At 47.7% G+C, this 12,515-nt stretch overlaps 1 protein-coding gene and 1 long non-coding RNA gene across 2 annotated transcripts in view; one reads left to right on the top strand and one right to left on the bottom strand.

Annotated features, from left to right (window-relative positions):
• Positions 1–10,566, top strand: part of LOC117033894 (uncharacterized) — a 28,727-nt gene extending 18,161 nt beyond the window's left edge. The window contains exons 2-3 of the long non-coding RNA XR_004424979.1: positions 5,313–5,458; positions 9,774–10,566. This is a non-coding gene — a long non-coding RNA (uncharacterized LOC117033894). The remainder of the gene's footprint in view (positions 1–5,312; positions 5,459–9,773) is intronic.
• ZHX2 (zinc fingers and homeoboxes 2) overlaps positions 1–12,515 on the bottom strand; it is a 142,771-nt gene that overhangs the window by 38,913 nt on the left and 91,343 nt on the right. The window lies entirely within an intron of this gene.

Raw genomic sequence — 12,515 nt, 5'->3', positions numbered from 1 at the left:
GGAGGCATGAAAGGGAATGGTGTGGATTTGGGGAGGATGGAGGCCAGGATACAAGTGGTGGGTGAGGGAGCCAGGACGGGCAGGGAGTGGGGAAGCCAGATGGGGAGGAGAATGCCTGCTAGGAGCAAGCACTCTGCTTTGTTCTATGGAGAAGGAAACTCCATAAGAAACAGGTAAAGTATAGGATGAATAGAGGGAAGGAAGGAATTAGGATTTAGGAGAGGGTAGAGGCTCCCCTCCTTTCTTTGAGAGCAATATGGGAAGGAAACCCCGTTCGGCCTTTTAAAGGAAAGAAAACCGGAAAAGCAAGTCACGAACAGATACAGCAGAGAACGAAGGGTATGCGTGAACATATACACACAAAGCAAAAGGGTAAGAGATTGTGTTATATTCTCAGCTCTGGGCCTCAGAAAAGTACCTCTAGGTTGAAAAGAAAAGAAAAAGAAAAAGAAAGGCTCCGAAGCCCCTCTCCACTGGATTGAGGTGGAAGGCACAAAGCAAAGGGATGATTAGAGTGTTCCCAGAATGCAATGCAACTTCCTGCAGGCACCCAGGGGGAAGGACCCCTCTTAACCTGGTCCTCGGTGCTCCCTTCCCAGCCTCCATGGCTCAAAGGGACACGGCTGGAAGACGCACAGGCCAGGTCGCCCCGCCCAGCAGGGATGCAGCGGTGAATGAGCCTTCTTTCCTTGTTCTTGCCTTGTCGCCTGTCTTTGGAGCCTTGCTGAGAAGGAGAAAAATGGGGCCAAAGCTGAGATGAAAGTGCCTGTCATCTCATAAAAGAGCCAGGCAGATGCTCTGAAAGGCACAGAGGAGCCAACACCTGCCATTTGCACTTCAAGGTTCGAAATCCACTGAGGCAAGAGGACTGTCTGCCTTGCCCCGCCACTGCCCAGGCTTGGGCGAGTGATGGCCCTGGGGACCAGAGTCTGCTGGCCGTATACAGGGGCTGTAGGAGTATGAGGAGGAGAGGAAGACAAACCGCCGAAGCCTGGACCTGAAACCTGCATGTCAGAGGGCTGGTGACTTAAAAATCTATCATCTCCTCTCCTTGCTGGAACAGGGGATTCATCGATCACTTTCTTTGGTCTTCGGACCACTGTGTGATGGGGAAAAGTACCCCATGACCACAAACAGACATTTCCCTCTTGTCATCACAAAATGAGACTCGACCAGAACTGAGAAAAGCATTGACTCTGCTTTGGACGGGGCAGTAATGCAGCCTTTGCTGCTTTTATTTGCTCTCCTGAGAAATTCTGGAACCCTGCTGGAACCCAAGGCCCGGATGGGGTCCGATGAATTACTCCTATCTGGGAGAAGAAAGGTTTTCTGGCAGAAATGTTTCACCCATATCTAGGAGAAGAAATGTAAAACCAAGAGAGCAAAAGCAGAAAGAGACAGACGATTTTCCAAGTGAAATCCCCAAATGACCAGTACAGGTCCTCTAACACATTTCTTACAATTGATTTTCTATTTTCCACAAATGATCTAGGAAGAGTATTTGGGGAAATCTCCAAGTGTGAAGAGAACACACCGTCCTTTTAGGTTGTGAAACACCAAGATGGTGGGCGAGATCATGGGAAGCTGAGCTGAGTGTGAAGACGAAGCTGCAGGATACGTTCAGGGGTTATTCAGCCACGTGTGCAGAATGGTGGGCTCTCGGTTACCCGCTATAATTATGGAAAGCCATCCATGTGGAGAGAGCCCTTGTGGAGGGCTCTCGGTTACCCACTACAATTATGGAAAGGCAGCCATGTGGAGAAGGGAATCAGGAGACTTGAATGCTACTTCTGGTCCCGTTCCTAAGGTGTCACTGCATTATCTGTAAGTCACAGGCATTGGGTGAGATGAGCTCTCTGTGTTCAGCTCCGCCACTCTAGGGCTCTGAGATGCCAACAGCTTTTCTGAGAAAGGTGAAGGAGTAGCGTGGCAGGCAGTCAGCAGGAATGGGTAAGGTGGGGGCGGGGCAGAAGATGCCCAGTCATGGCTGTAAGGAACCAGACGTGACACACCTAGCCGAGAGCTAGGTGTTGGGAAGGCAAAGAAGAAAGCAAGATGCTCCCTTTTGGGAATAACATATTTATCGCAGCAGGAATAATCTTAGAGAGAGAGAGAGAGAGACGTGCCACCCCAAAGCAGTTTGTCTGGGAATATCTGAATTACAGACTGAAAAACCCAAGAGAGAGGTGACGAAGCTCGGATAACAAAGCAATAGGGAGAAAACCAGTTCTCCAGGAGCTGACTGAAGTATCTGAATTAACCTGTAAGATTTCTGAGTGAATTAAGGTTCACTGTTTTAAGAAATTAATTGCAAGTTTTAATCAGTTGGGGTTTTTTGGTAAGTGGCGAATCTTGGACGCAGGAAAATGCCAAGTGAAGGGCCTGAAAGGGCAAGTCTCAGAAACCAGGGGCAGGGTGAGCATTTCACTCCAGCAGAAGCATATAATGAGCTTGAAAGTAGGCCAGGGCTGCACCAAGGGCTGCAGGCGTGGCTGAGAAATAAACAGTGGGGCCCTTGGGCCTGTCAGGTGTCGGCAAATGCCATCTGCTGCCCACTCTGCCCCATTGTCTCCCCATTTCCCCATTTGTGATCACGGTGACCCTGGCTTGGGGGACTCAAGAGCTGTTAGTGCTCTTCTGTTCCTTCTTAGTACATGCTGCCACCTTGGGCCAGGCAGCCTTCCACGGAGCTGGCTGCCAGGACCAGGCAGCAGGATGAGAGCAGCAGCTCCCCGGTGCTGTTTGCTGGCTTGTCTGCTTCCTTCCAGAGTCTTCCCCGAGTACCTCCAAGGTGCCAAGGACTATGCTAGGTGCTTGGAATAGAACAATGAACAGTCTTGTCTCCCTGAGTCTGAGGAGGAGGCAGATAAGAACACAGACAGAGAGGAGACAATAGATTGAGTGCTGTGAATGGAGGGAGGATACTATAGACAACCAGAGAACAGAGTGTGTGGGGTCTGTGATGTGGAGGTCAGGAAAGGCTTGCTCCAGGAGCCAGCTGAGCTCAGGAAGGCCATAGGTATAGGATGGGTTCACCATAGACTTGGCAGAGCTTGCCGGGCTCTATGCACACATCCTTCCCTTCTATCAATAATGGACAGTGTCACAAAACCCTCCTTTTGTCATAAGAGGGAAACAGGTTAGAAGGTGACCGGCTCAGGGAAGAGCCATGAGTGACTTGAAACACATGCTCTGTTAGCGAGCAAGTCCAAGCCAGAAAGACACCACACTGAAGCTCCATGCCGATGCTGCCCAGACTGCTCAGTTAGCCCCCTGTATCCCCTGAGTTTCGGGGTGCTCAAAATAGAACCCCTCAGCCTTTGCTATTTGCCTGTTCCTGTCATGAGCGGCAGTGGTTAGGCTCTGGAGATGGGCAGAAATGGGTTCAAATCTGGGTTCCTGCCACGCAAACTCTTGTATCTGAATGCTCAATGCAGTACTCTTCATGATAACCAAAAAGTGGAAATGCCTGTCAACTGAAGGAGAGATAAATGCAATGTGGTTACCCATACAATGAGATCTCACCCGGCAAAAGAGGAATGCCGACATGCTACAACACGTACGAGCCTTGACAACATTACGCTAAGTGAAATAAACCAGTCACAAAAGACCACATGCTGTATGATTCCGTTCATATGAAGGGTCCGGAATAGGCAGAGGTACAGAGATAGAAAGGAGATAAGAGGTTGCCTAGTGCTGGGGGAGAAGGGGATTGGAGGGAATTGGGAAGTGACTACAAATGGGACCAGGGTTTCTTTCTGGGATGATGTGAAATGTTCTAAAATTGCACAACTCTGTAAATTAAAAACCACAGAATAGTACACTTCGAAGGGTGAATTATATGGCACATGAATATATTTCAATAAAGCCATTATATTAAAAACAAATCTGGGCTCCCACCTCTTCTTGGTTCCCTCTAGACTGTAAGGTTCACAAGGGCAAGGACCCCTTTGTTTTGCCCACCATTGTCTTCGGAGGACCTGGCACACAGTAGGTGCTTTCCTATTTACTAACGAATGAATATGTGGCCTTGGGCAAAGCCCACAGGCTCTTTAAGCCTCAGTTCCTGCCTCTGCACAATGGATAAGGATGCCTTCTGCAAAGGGCTGCTGACAATTAGGAGACAAGGCACTGGAGGCCCTTGGCAGTCTGAGGCACACAGTAGGGCCGATTAATGGGTAGTCCCTGGATTTGCAGCTCAGTGCTATTGAGCAGGCTCTGCAAAGGGGAGATTAGCTCCCTCTACCCCACCTCCCATCACATGTCCATGCTTAGCACTCAGTGACCACATGGTCACACAGAGCAGCCTGCATGATACCATGAGTCGGCCATTAGAAGCCGCTGTGGAAGGTCAGGCTCACAGGCTCCCCAGTGCTGACAGCCCAGACCAGCAGGGGGGCTGGTGCATGCATGCGTCAGGCTGTATTTTCTGTGTCTGTCTGACAGCCTCTGTCAGACTGTGTCTGTCACTGCCTGCAGGTCCGATGCCAGCTCCGAGGCCATGCTGTGTGCTAGCAGTACACACTGAAAACGTACGGTATTTTTAAAACAGCCGTGTGGGTGTCTGAAGGTTCTGACCTCTGGAAGCCATGCCTCCATCCCTATAAACTCATCTTGCAAAAAAAACGGGAAAGGGAACTTCCAGGCCATCAGATACTTAGAACTCCAAGCCTATGTCTTTGTCATGTTCAAATGGGGGTGGGGGGTGGGGGCAGAACCTCAGTGGGGGGGAGAAACTCCGCTGGGGGTCCTGGTGGGCAGTCTTTTCACGGAGAAGCCCTCTGTGTGGGGAGAGCAGGGGGAGGAGAGAAGAGGAAGGAGGGGGTGTGGGGGTGAGGGTTGGAGGCAGGGGTGGGGGCGTGGGGAGGGTGGGGCTGGGGGAAGCGTGTGTGTGTGTGTGTGTGTGTGTGTGTGTGTGTGTGTGGTGTGTGACTGCAAGGGACAGGGAGGGGTTGAGGAGATGGTGAGGCTGGCCTGCTGGTCCCCTCTAACTCAGTCCCCCCACACTTCCACCCCCCACCATCCACCCTTAATCTTGGCAAGCCCCTGTCCTCCTCTGGGCACCATTGGGGAAAGGGGGCAGTTTAAAGCTGGCAGAGACCCTACCAAGCAACCCAACAGTTGACTGCAAGGGGCCGACTCACTGGTTTTCAGCCGTTTTTGACTGAAACTCACAGTGAGATACACGTTTTATGTGGCAATCCTGTGTGTGTGTAGACCTACGTGTAAAAACAAAGTGGACCAAATAATACCCTCACTATGCAGGGTGTATTCTAATACCTTCTATTGTTTTCTGGTTCATTTCCGAAAAGCTTCCTGTCATGACCTGCCAGCAGGGACGTGCAACCAATCCCGTGGCCAGGGCCCAGGCTCAGAAGGGGGTCCTAGGCTTTAGCTATAATGTTCTGTCGTCACCGTCTCGAAATTCTAGATCATTTTATCTGTGAATTTTTATTTGGTAAGTAAAGTTGGATGGGACACAGGGTTCCACTTCCCGGGTTGTGGGCCATCCACTTCCTGCCCCCACCCAGCGAGGGCTGCTGTCCCCCCACCCACCAACTCAGGGTGCTGGGCGCTGGCTCAGAATGGGTCATGTTCACATGCGTGTCCAGGGTACCCATGAGGGTCTGCACTCTCCCCGGGATATCTGCATGCCTGAGGGAGCACGACCTTAAATGGTGAATAAGAAACACTGTGACAGGTTGAGCGACTGCAGAAGAAAGGAAAATACTTTTCCCTGCTTTTCAAACAAAGGGCCCTGCATTTGCATCTCACCCTGGGACCCACACATCATGTAGCTGGCCCTGCCTCGTGGACCAATTTCACAACTCCCTAATGAATTGTGACTGGCAGCTTGAAAAATCCTGCACGAGGCAGCAGAATGTTGCAGCTGACCAAAATGCAAGCTTTCATCAGATGGACTGAAGTTTAAAGCCCAGCACCACTATGAATTGGCTGTGTGCCTTTGGGCAAGCCACTGAACCCAATGAACTTTGGTGTCCTTATTAGCAAAACCAGGATAACGACAGGACCTACCTTTATAGTTGGGGTGGACACTGACTTAGATAAGGCAAGGTGCCAAGGGCAGTGCCCTGAATTTAAGGAAGAAAGCAGCTAGTATCACTAGATCCCGCTGGTCTATGGCCTGGCTCTGATTTTTCCCACTTTGACTTACTTCTCTGAAGAGGGGATTCGTATGCTGAGTTTTGAGGTGCAATCAGGAGTTTACTAGGTGAACAGAAGGGGGAGGAGGATTTCTGGGCCGAGGGGCTGCAGAGCAGAGGCTGGGAGGTGTAGTGTGTGTAAGGGAAGTGGGAGCTGACCAGTTTTGAGAGGGTGCACTTCTGGGGGCGGGAGGTGAGCCTCTGGGAGAGCAGTGGGGCTGAGGGGGACGAGGGGAGTGGAATCCAGGCAACCTGAACTTACCTGGTAGCCAGGGAAGGCAGGGAGGGTTCTAAGCAGGTGAAAAGGCATGCCGCTTTCAAGGATCACCGTGGCTAAGCGTGGGAGATGGACAGGTGAGGGTAAAACTGGAAGTGCCGAAGAGGTCAGGTGTCAGATTCAAGGTCCTGCATGGGTCACACGAGTGACAATGGGGATGGAAAGCTGAGGCTGACGATCACCCAGGAGGTTGGAGTGAGCATGGGAGGTGAGTGAGTGTCACGGGGGCCACCTTCCAGGCTTCTACACTGAGTAAGTAGAAACAAGAGCAAGAACAGGTCTGGGGGAGGAAGGAGCAGGATTATGTGGTCTGGGCTCTGGAGGTGAGTGTATCAGAATAATGTGTGTTTAGTTTATTGTTAGAAACTACCAGGAATGCAAAGTCTATAAGTTAACTGAAGAGCAACGACTATTCACAAAGTTGTCCCACTCACCCCCTTGCCCCCACTTGCTTTTTAACCAAACCTAACTCCTTTCAGGTGCTATGCTCAAATCAGATAAACTTTAAGCCACAGTACAGGTGAGTTCTAACCCTCATTGGTTCAGCTTTATTGATTACTGGAACCAGGTGGAAGAAATTTAGAACAAGCTAGAACTAAGTGGCATCTATGGAAGAGAGGAAATCACTAAGGAAACTTGAAAAGGTGATTGGTCCCTAGCCCCGGGGCAAGGCAAGTTTCCAGCTGCCCATGGAGATCAGGTAGACTCAGATCAGACCAGGAGCCAAACATCTACTTTGGAAAACAATGCCAACAACTGCCTTCTTTTCTGGAAGGGCCGAGCTTTACCTGTGCTTTCTTATTTCGTAGTTATTATCCTAGCCACAGCCATTCACTAGCAAGCAGTTTTTAAGTGTTCTGAAAACTTAATTTTGGAGCCAAAGTCTCCGATGCCTGAAGGCTGGGTAGGTGAGGGAAACAGGTAACTTCCTACAGTTTTCGGTCAGGGGCAAGGGAAGATGGTGATAACCGGGGTTTTCCATACAGACAGCGCTTTACAGTTTGCACAATGCTCCCACAGTCGCCCTCTTATTTGTGTTCACAATAGCCCTGCAAGATAGAGGGGGTAAGGTTTGTCGTCTCAATTTCACCCATGTGGAATCCGCGGCCCACTGTGAACTAAATTATCGGATCAGAGGGCAAGTATATAGGCAGGTCTGTCTTTTGCAGCTGTCCTTCTGTCGTACTACCACCCACGGTGAACGCCTTAACTATCTTGAGATCATATACCGGGGTGCCAAAGAAATGTATACAAGTGGACATTTTGGTCAGTGTTGCTCAAGCAGTAGTTCGCCATCATCAGAAGTGTCTGGACGCTGATGGGAACCACTTTGAGCACCTCTTGTCATTGCAGATGTCAAACGTGACTTGTATTCATTCATCTTTTGTTATCTGTATAGAGTATTATTACAATTTTAATAGCTTTTTCCTTTCTTAAAATGTGTATACATTTTTTTTGGAAATGTATTTGGGAAACGCAGCAACAGGTATTAGAATTAGTTTGGTTTAGATAACACACACACACACACACACACACACACACACACACACACTTCTGTAGTACCTGTCACACACCTTTCTCTGGGCTCTATGCGAGGGGTAGGATAAAGACGCTACCACTGCTACCACTTCTGAGTACTTAAGATCGAGGCACTTGATACATCTTTGATCTCATTTAATCCTCACGACACCCTTATGAGGTCAGTGTCATTAGCCATTTTCGAGATGGGGAAATGTCCTCCAACCTTTGCTCAGTGGCTCTGGGCATCCAAACCAAGTCTGGAGCTGGACTGACGTCATGCTGGTTGGGCACCTTCCATGCAGCTGTACCTGTTTCATTTCTCCAACACTTCGGGGAAGTTTCCCATTTTGAGGAAACTGAGGCTCAGAGCTGTGAAGTTGATGATGGACCCTTGAATGGGGTAGGCCCTCAGGCTCTCTGTCTCCCTTAAGTTGAAACCATTTACATTTTTTAATCTCACACGCAACATTTGGAATTTATGAAAATCTAAATGATACGGGAGTACTTAAAAGGACCTCCCACCTTTGCTTCTCTATTTCCATTCCCCAGAAGTAACTGCTTTTAACAGTCTGATGTATATCCTTTTCCCGTGCACAAACACACCCACACATGGAGCTTATTTTTCACAGAAGGACTGCACTAGATGCATTATTCAGTGACTTGTGTTATTCACTCAGCCACATATAGTGGTGATACCACATCTTCACATAAGGAGTAACCCTTACTTATCCCCTTGGGCAGATTTCATTGTCTGAAGGTAGCATAAACCACTCCCCTATTGATGGACTCTTGGTTGTCTCCAATTTCTCATTAATTCTGCACCAAACATAATTGTAAGTGTAACAGATCCTTGAGACATAAGCTCTCAATAAACATCAGGTAAATTTTAGCCTCCTTATATAGCTTGGATTAACTGATGGCCTCCATTCAGTTCCTATTGCAATTTAGTGCTCATTTCAAAGAGATGGATTAACTATGCTTCAGTCTCCGGACTATTAGGAAAACTGGTGATTTTCTTGGCCCAGAGGTTATAGTTACCTAACCCAAAACTGAAAGTTGGGTTTAGATAGATAGTAGCATCAGTTCAAAACTTTTCCCAGATTTTCTGACTCATTCCCGGAGGCTTTCTTGCAGGAAACTCATTAGAGTTGTGTGTTAGGTTTCTAAGAGAAGCTGTGGAATTTTTGCCCAACATAAAGAAGGGAGGAAGCCCGACAGCCTCACATTTCTGCTCTAGTCCAATTCATTTTATTCTACTAATTCCAACACCAACAAGTTGAGCATATACACTGCAGATTGTGTTCCCAGACCACTTTTTGCCCTGGATAGAGACCAAGTTATCCCTCTCTTTCATCTCATGGTATCCTTGAGATTCAGACTGTCTTCCTTTCTCAAAACTGACTCTGCTTTGCTTTGTGTGGTCCTTTTCCTTCAAGATGGGCAGCAAAGTAGAAAACAGTTGTGTATTCTTCCTTTCTTCCTGATATTCCCAAATTCCTTCTTTTAGCATTTTCTGTCTGTCTAGAGAACTTACTCTAGCCATTCTTTTAGGGTAGGTCTGCTGGCAACAGATTCTCTTAGTTTGCCTTTATCTGAGAATGCCTTGATTTCCGTTTCATTTCTGAATGTGGTAGCATGTGTGTGCGTGTGCGCGTGTGTGTGTGTGTGTGTTTTGCTGTATATAGGATTCTGGGTTGACAGTTCTTTTGGGGCACTTGCCTGACTCCTTTTAATAGACCTAAGCCCCTTGAGGAAAAGGACTCCATCTTACTCATTTTTGTATCCTCACCACTTACTGTAACACCCAGCAGAATGGAAGCCTGTATATCACATATTGGATCAGCAGAACTCACCTGGAAGGGCAGACCACGAGCCACCTCACCTGTCCCAGCTACATTCTGATTCCACGCAGTCCCTTGAATTAGCAGGTGATCTAAAGGAGATTTTTGCCAGGCTACTCATTATGTTTCACACACACAGAATAGAAATTCAAGGACCACAGAGCTCTCAATAATTTCTGCTGGAGGATATTTTTCACATCTGGGGTTCTGAGTTTTCACATCACTCAGTCCTAGTAGTGGAAAGTTAGCAAATCCCTTCTTGCCACATCTCCTGAATCCAGCTGTGACTTGAAAGGTTTATCAAAGTGGAATCAAGTTACTAATTTAGCCCCGGGATTCTCAACGGTAGATGGTTTTGTCCCCTTTGGGGACATCTGGCAATGTCCGAAGACATTTTTGGTAGCCGCAATAGCGGGGCTGTAGGATGTGCTACTAGCATCCGGTGGGTAGAGGCCAGGAGTGCTGCTACAATGCAAGGGTAATCCATCACAACAAAGAATTAGCCAGCCCCAAACGTCAATAGTGCTGAGGATGAGAAATTCTGATTAGCCCAGCAGCCCCCAAATGTGCATGTGCAAGTGGTTTCAAAGAAGAAACATTGCTTAACAATTAAATTAGGTTTTATGAGATTTTATTCCCAGAGAGCAGACCTAGATCACTGGGGGAAAAATGAAAGTGAGCATTCTGTGAGTAAGTAGAACCATCTTTATTTGGGAGCTCTTCTGAGGCAGTGCTTTGAGAAGTAAGGTCTTAGGACCTCCTACCAGAAGTCTCGACTATCGGAGACTGGAAAGCTTATTCAAATGCAAACTCCATAGCCTCACCTCAAACCCACTGAATTAGACTCTCTTGGGGAGAGTCTGAGAGATCTCCATTTTAGGGCATTTGTATAGAGCATTAATTATGAACACAAAATGGACTCTCATAATTCTGATAGCTGTGTCAGTCCCAAAGTGACAGTCATGCCAGAGCATCCTGTGAAAGGCATACCCAGTGAATGCCCCAACCAGATAACTCCAGATGCAGGGTGGAGTGTGACCATCTGGATGGCTTTATCAGACTGCAGATGGGTGCACGGCACCCAGTCTTGAGCATAAAATCAGAGCTCTCTGACAGCTCATTGCTCAGGCTTCAATTGATGAGTTGACAGCCACATCTGCACTCCTCCCAGATGGAGCACTTGAAGCTTTGCCTCCTGACCGTCTCACCAGCCCTACCGGATGCCCGATGCTACACACCTCAGCGCCATAGGGACACTCGCTGAACACCAGACTCTCTCGCTCATCTTTCTTACATAAGACTCTGTTCGCCTGGCCTAACCCTATTATTGCAAACCTGTGTGACCCTCTTGTGTGAAACTGCTCGACTATCGGAGACTATCCTCTGGCCAGAGCGTTGGTTAATGCCCGTGGTAAACCGAGTCAGTAGGACTAGATCCATGGCTTTATTCTAATAAAGTCTGACATTGTGGACAGAGAGACGTGTGTGAGACTGCTTCTTTGACAGCCACGTCCCGCTCACGACAGGCACCCAAAGTGATTCAGACACACACTGATAGTTTTCATCAATTCTTCCAGAAGTAGGGAAGATAAATTGGGGGGATGGGAGTGGAGGAGGAACGCGGGTGGACAGACCATATGCTTGGTGTTTTTTTTAAAAAGTTAAGTAAATATGCTCACATTCTAGCATGGTTCCTCCAGCTTCAGTCATTGATTCTCGTACTGCATTCTTGTGAGTTACGTTCTAGACAAATACCCCCTGTACTATTTTTTTCTTAATACTTGAAAAAAAAAATCATTGTGTAAATTCTAGCATCATTCCAAGCAATAATACTCATCACAGGTTTGGTCAGCAGCTAGTTATATATTTTTTCCAATACTAAGGATAAACACATAACTACGAAAATAAACAATATTTGCCCAGGCCACTTATGAGCCTTTGACACCAACCACCTTGAACCCAGTGCTAGGACAAAATGAACGACTGACGTATTTTGAGTATCACTGAGCCTCAAAAATTGGAACCCACAAGTGTGAGGAGCCCCCTAAACCAGTTTCCATGATCATCCTCCTTCTTCCAGAGCCCCTGCTTTTTAGGTTTGGTGGGGTAGACAGAGGCAGAAACATGATACATTGAAGGCTACAAAAAATTTCATGTCTCTGCTAAAAATCAGAATAAGCATCTGTGGTTTACATGTCCCTCACATCCTTGCCCCCAAAGCCTGAACTTGACGTACTGTTAGTTTTAACTGCACACAGCCCACCTTGTTACAAATGCAGTGAATAAAGCAATAGTACGATGTGCGTGTGCCTGTATTAGCTCACACACTTTATTTTTGTCTTTCCCTCCAATTTGCATTAAGCCACCTGCATAATTTCCACCTCAGGTGAAACCGCTCTGCATCAGCTGTTTCCTACTTGAAATACACTGATTTTCCATGTAAGTCAGAAGATTGGGAAGTGGAGAGGAAGGTGTGATTGTGGAACTGGGTTAGCAGGAGGTTAAGACATACCATTTTCAGACTCAGGCAAGACAAGTGCAGCAAAAAGGCCTCCCCTGGCCCCCCAACATTTCTTTTTTGGGGCAAATACAGGAGACTCAAGGTGGTGTCCCTGTGTGAGGAAACTGAAACTCACAGAGAGGGGAAGTGACCTGCCCAAGGTGACACAGTTATGAAGTTATTGAGCATAGCATGAGTATAAATACATACCC

Source organism: Rhinolophus ferrumequinum, chromosome 14, assembly GCF_004115265.2.
Source record: "Rhinolophus ferrumequinum isolate MPI-CBG mRhiFer1 chromosome 14, mRhiFer1_v1.p, whole genome shotgun sequence".
Taxonomy (NCBI): Eukaryota; Metazoa; Chordata; class Mammalia; order Chiroptera; family Rhinolophidae; genus Rhinolophus; species Rhinolophus ferrumequinum.
This window is presented reverse-complemented; position numbering and strand designations above follow the sequence as displayed.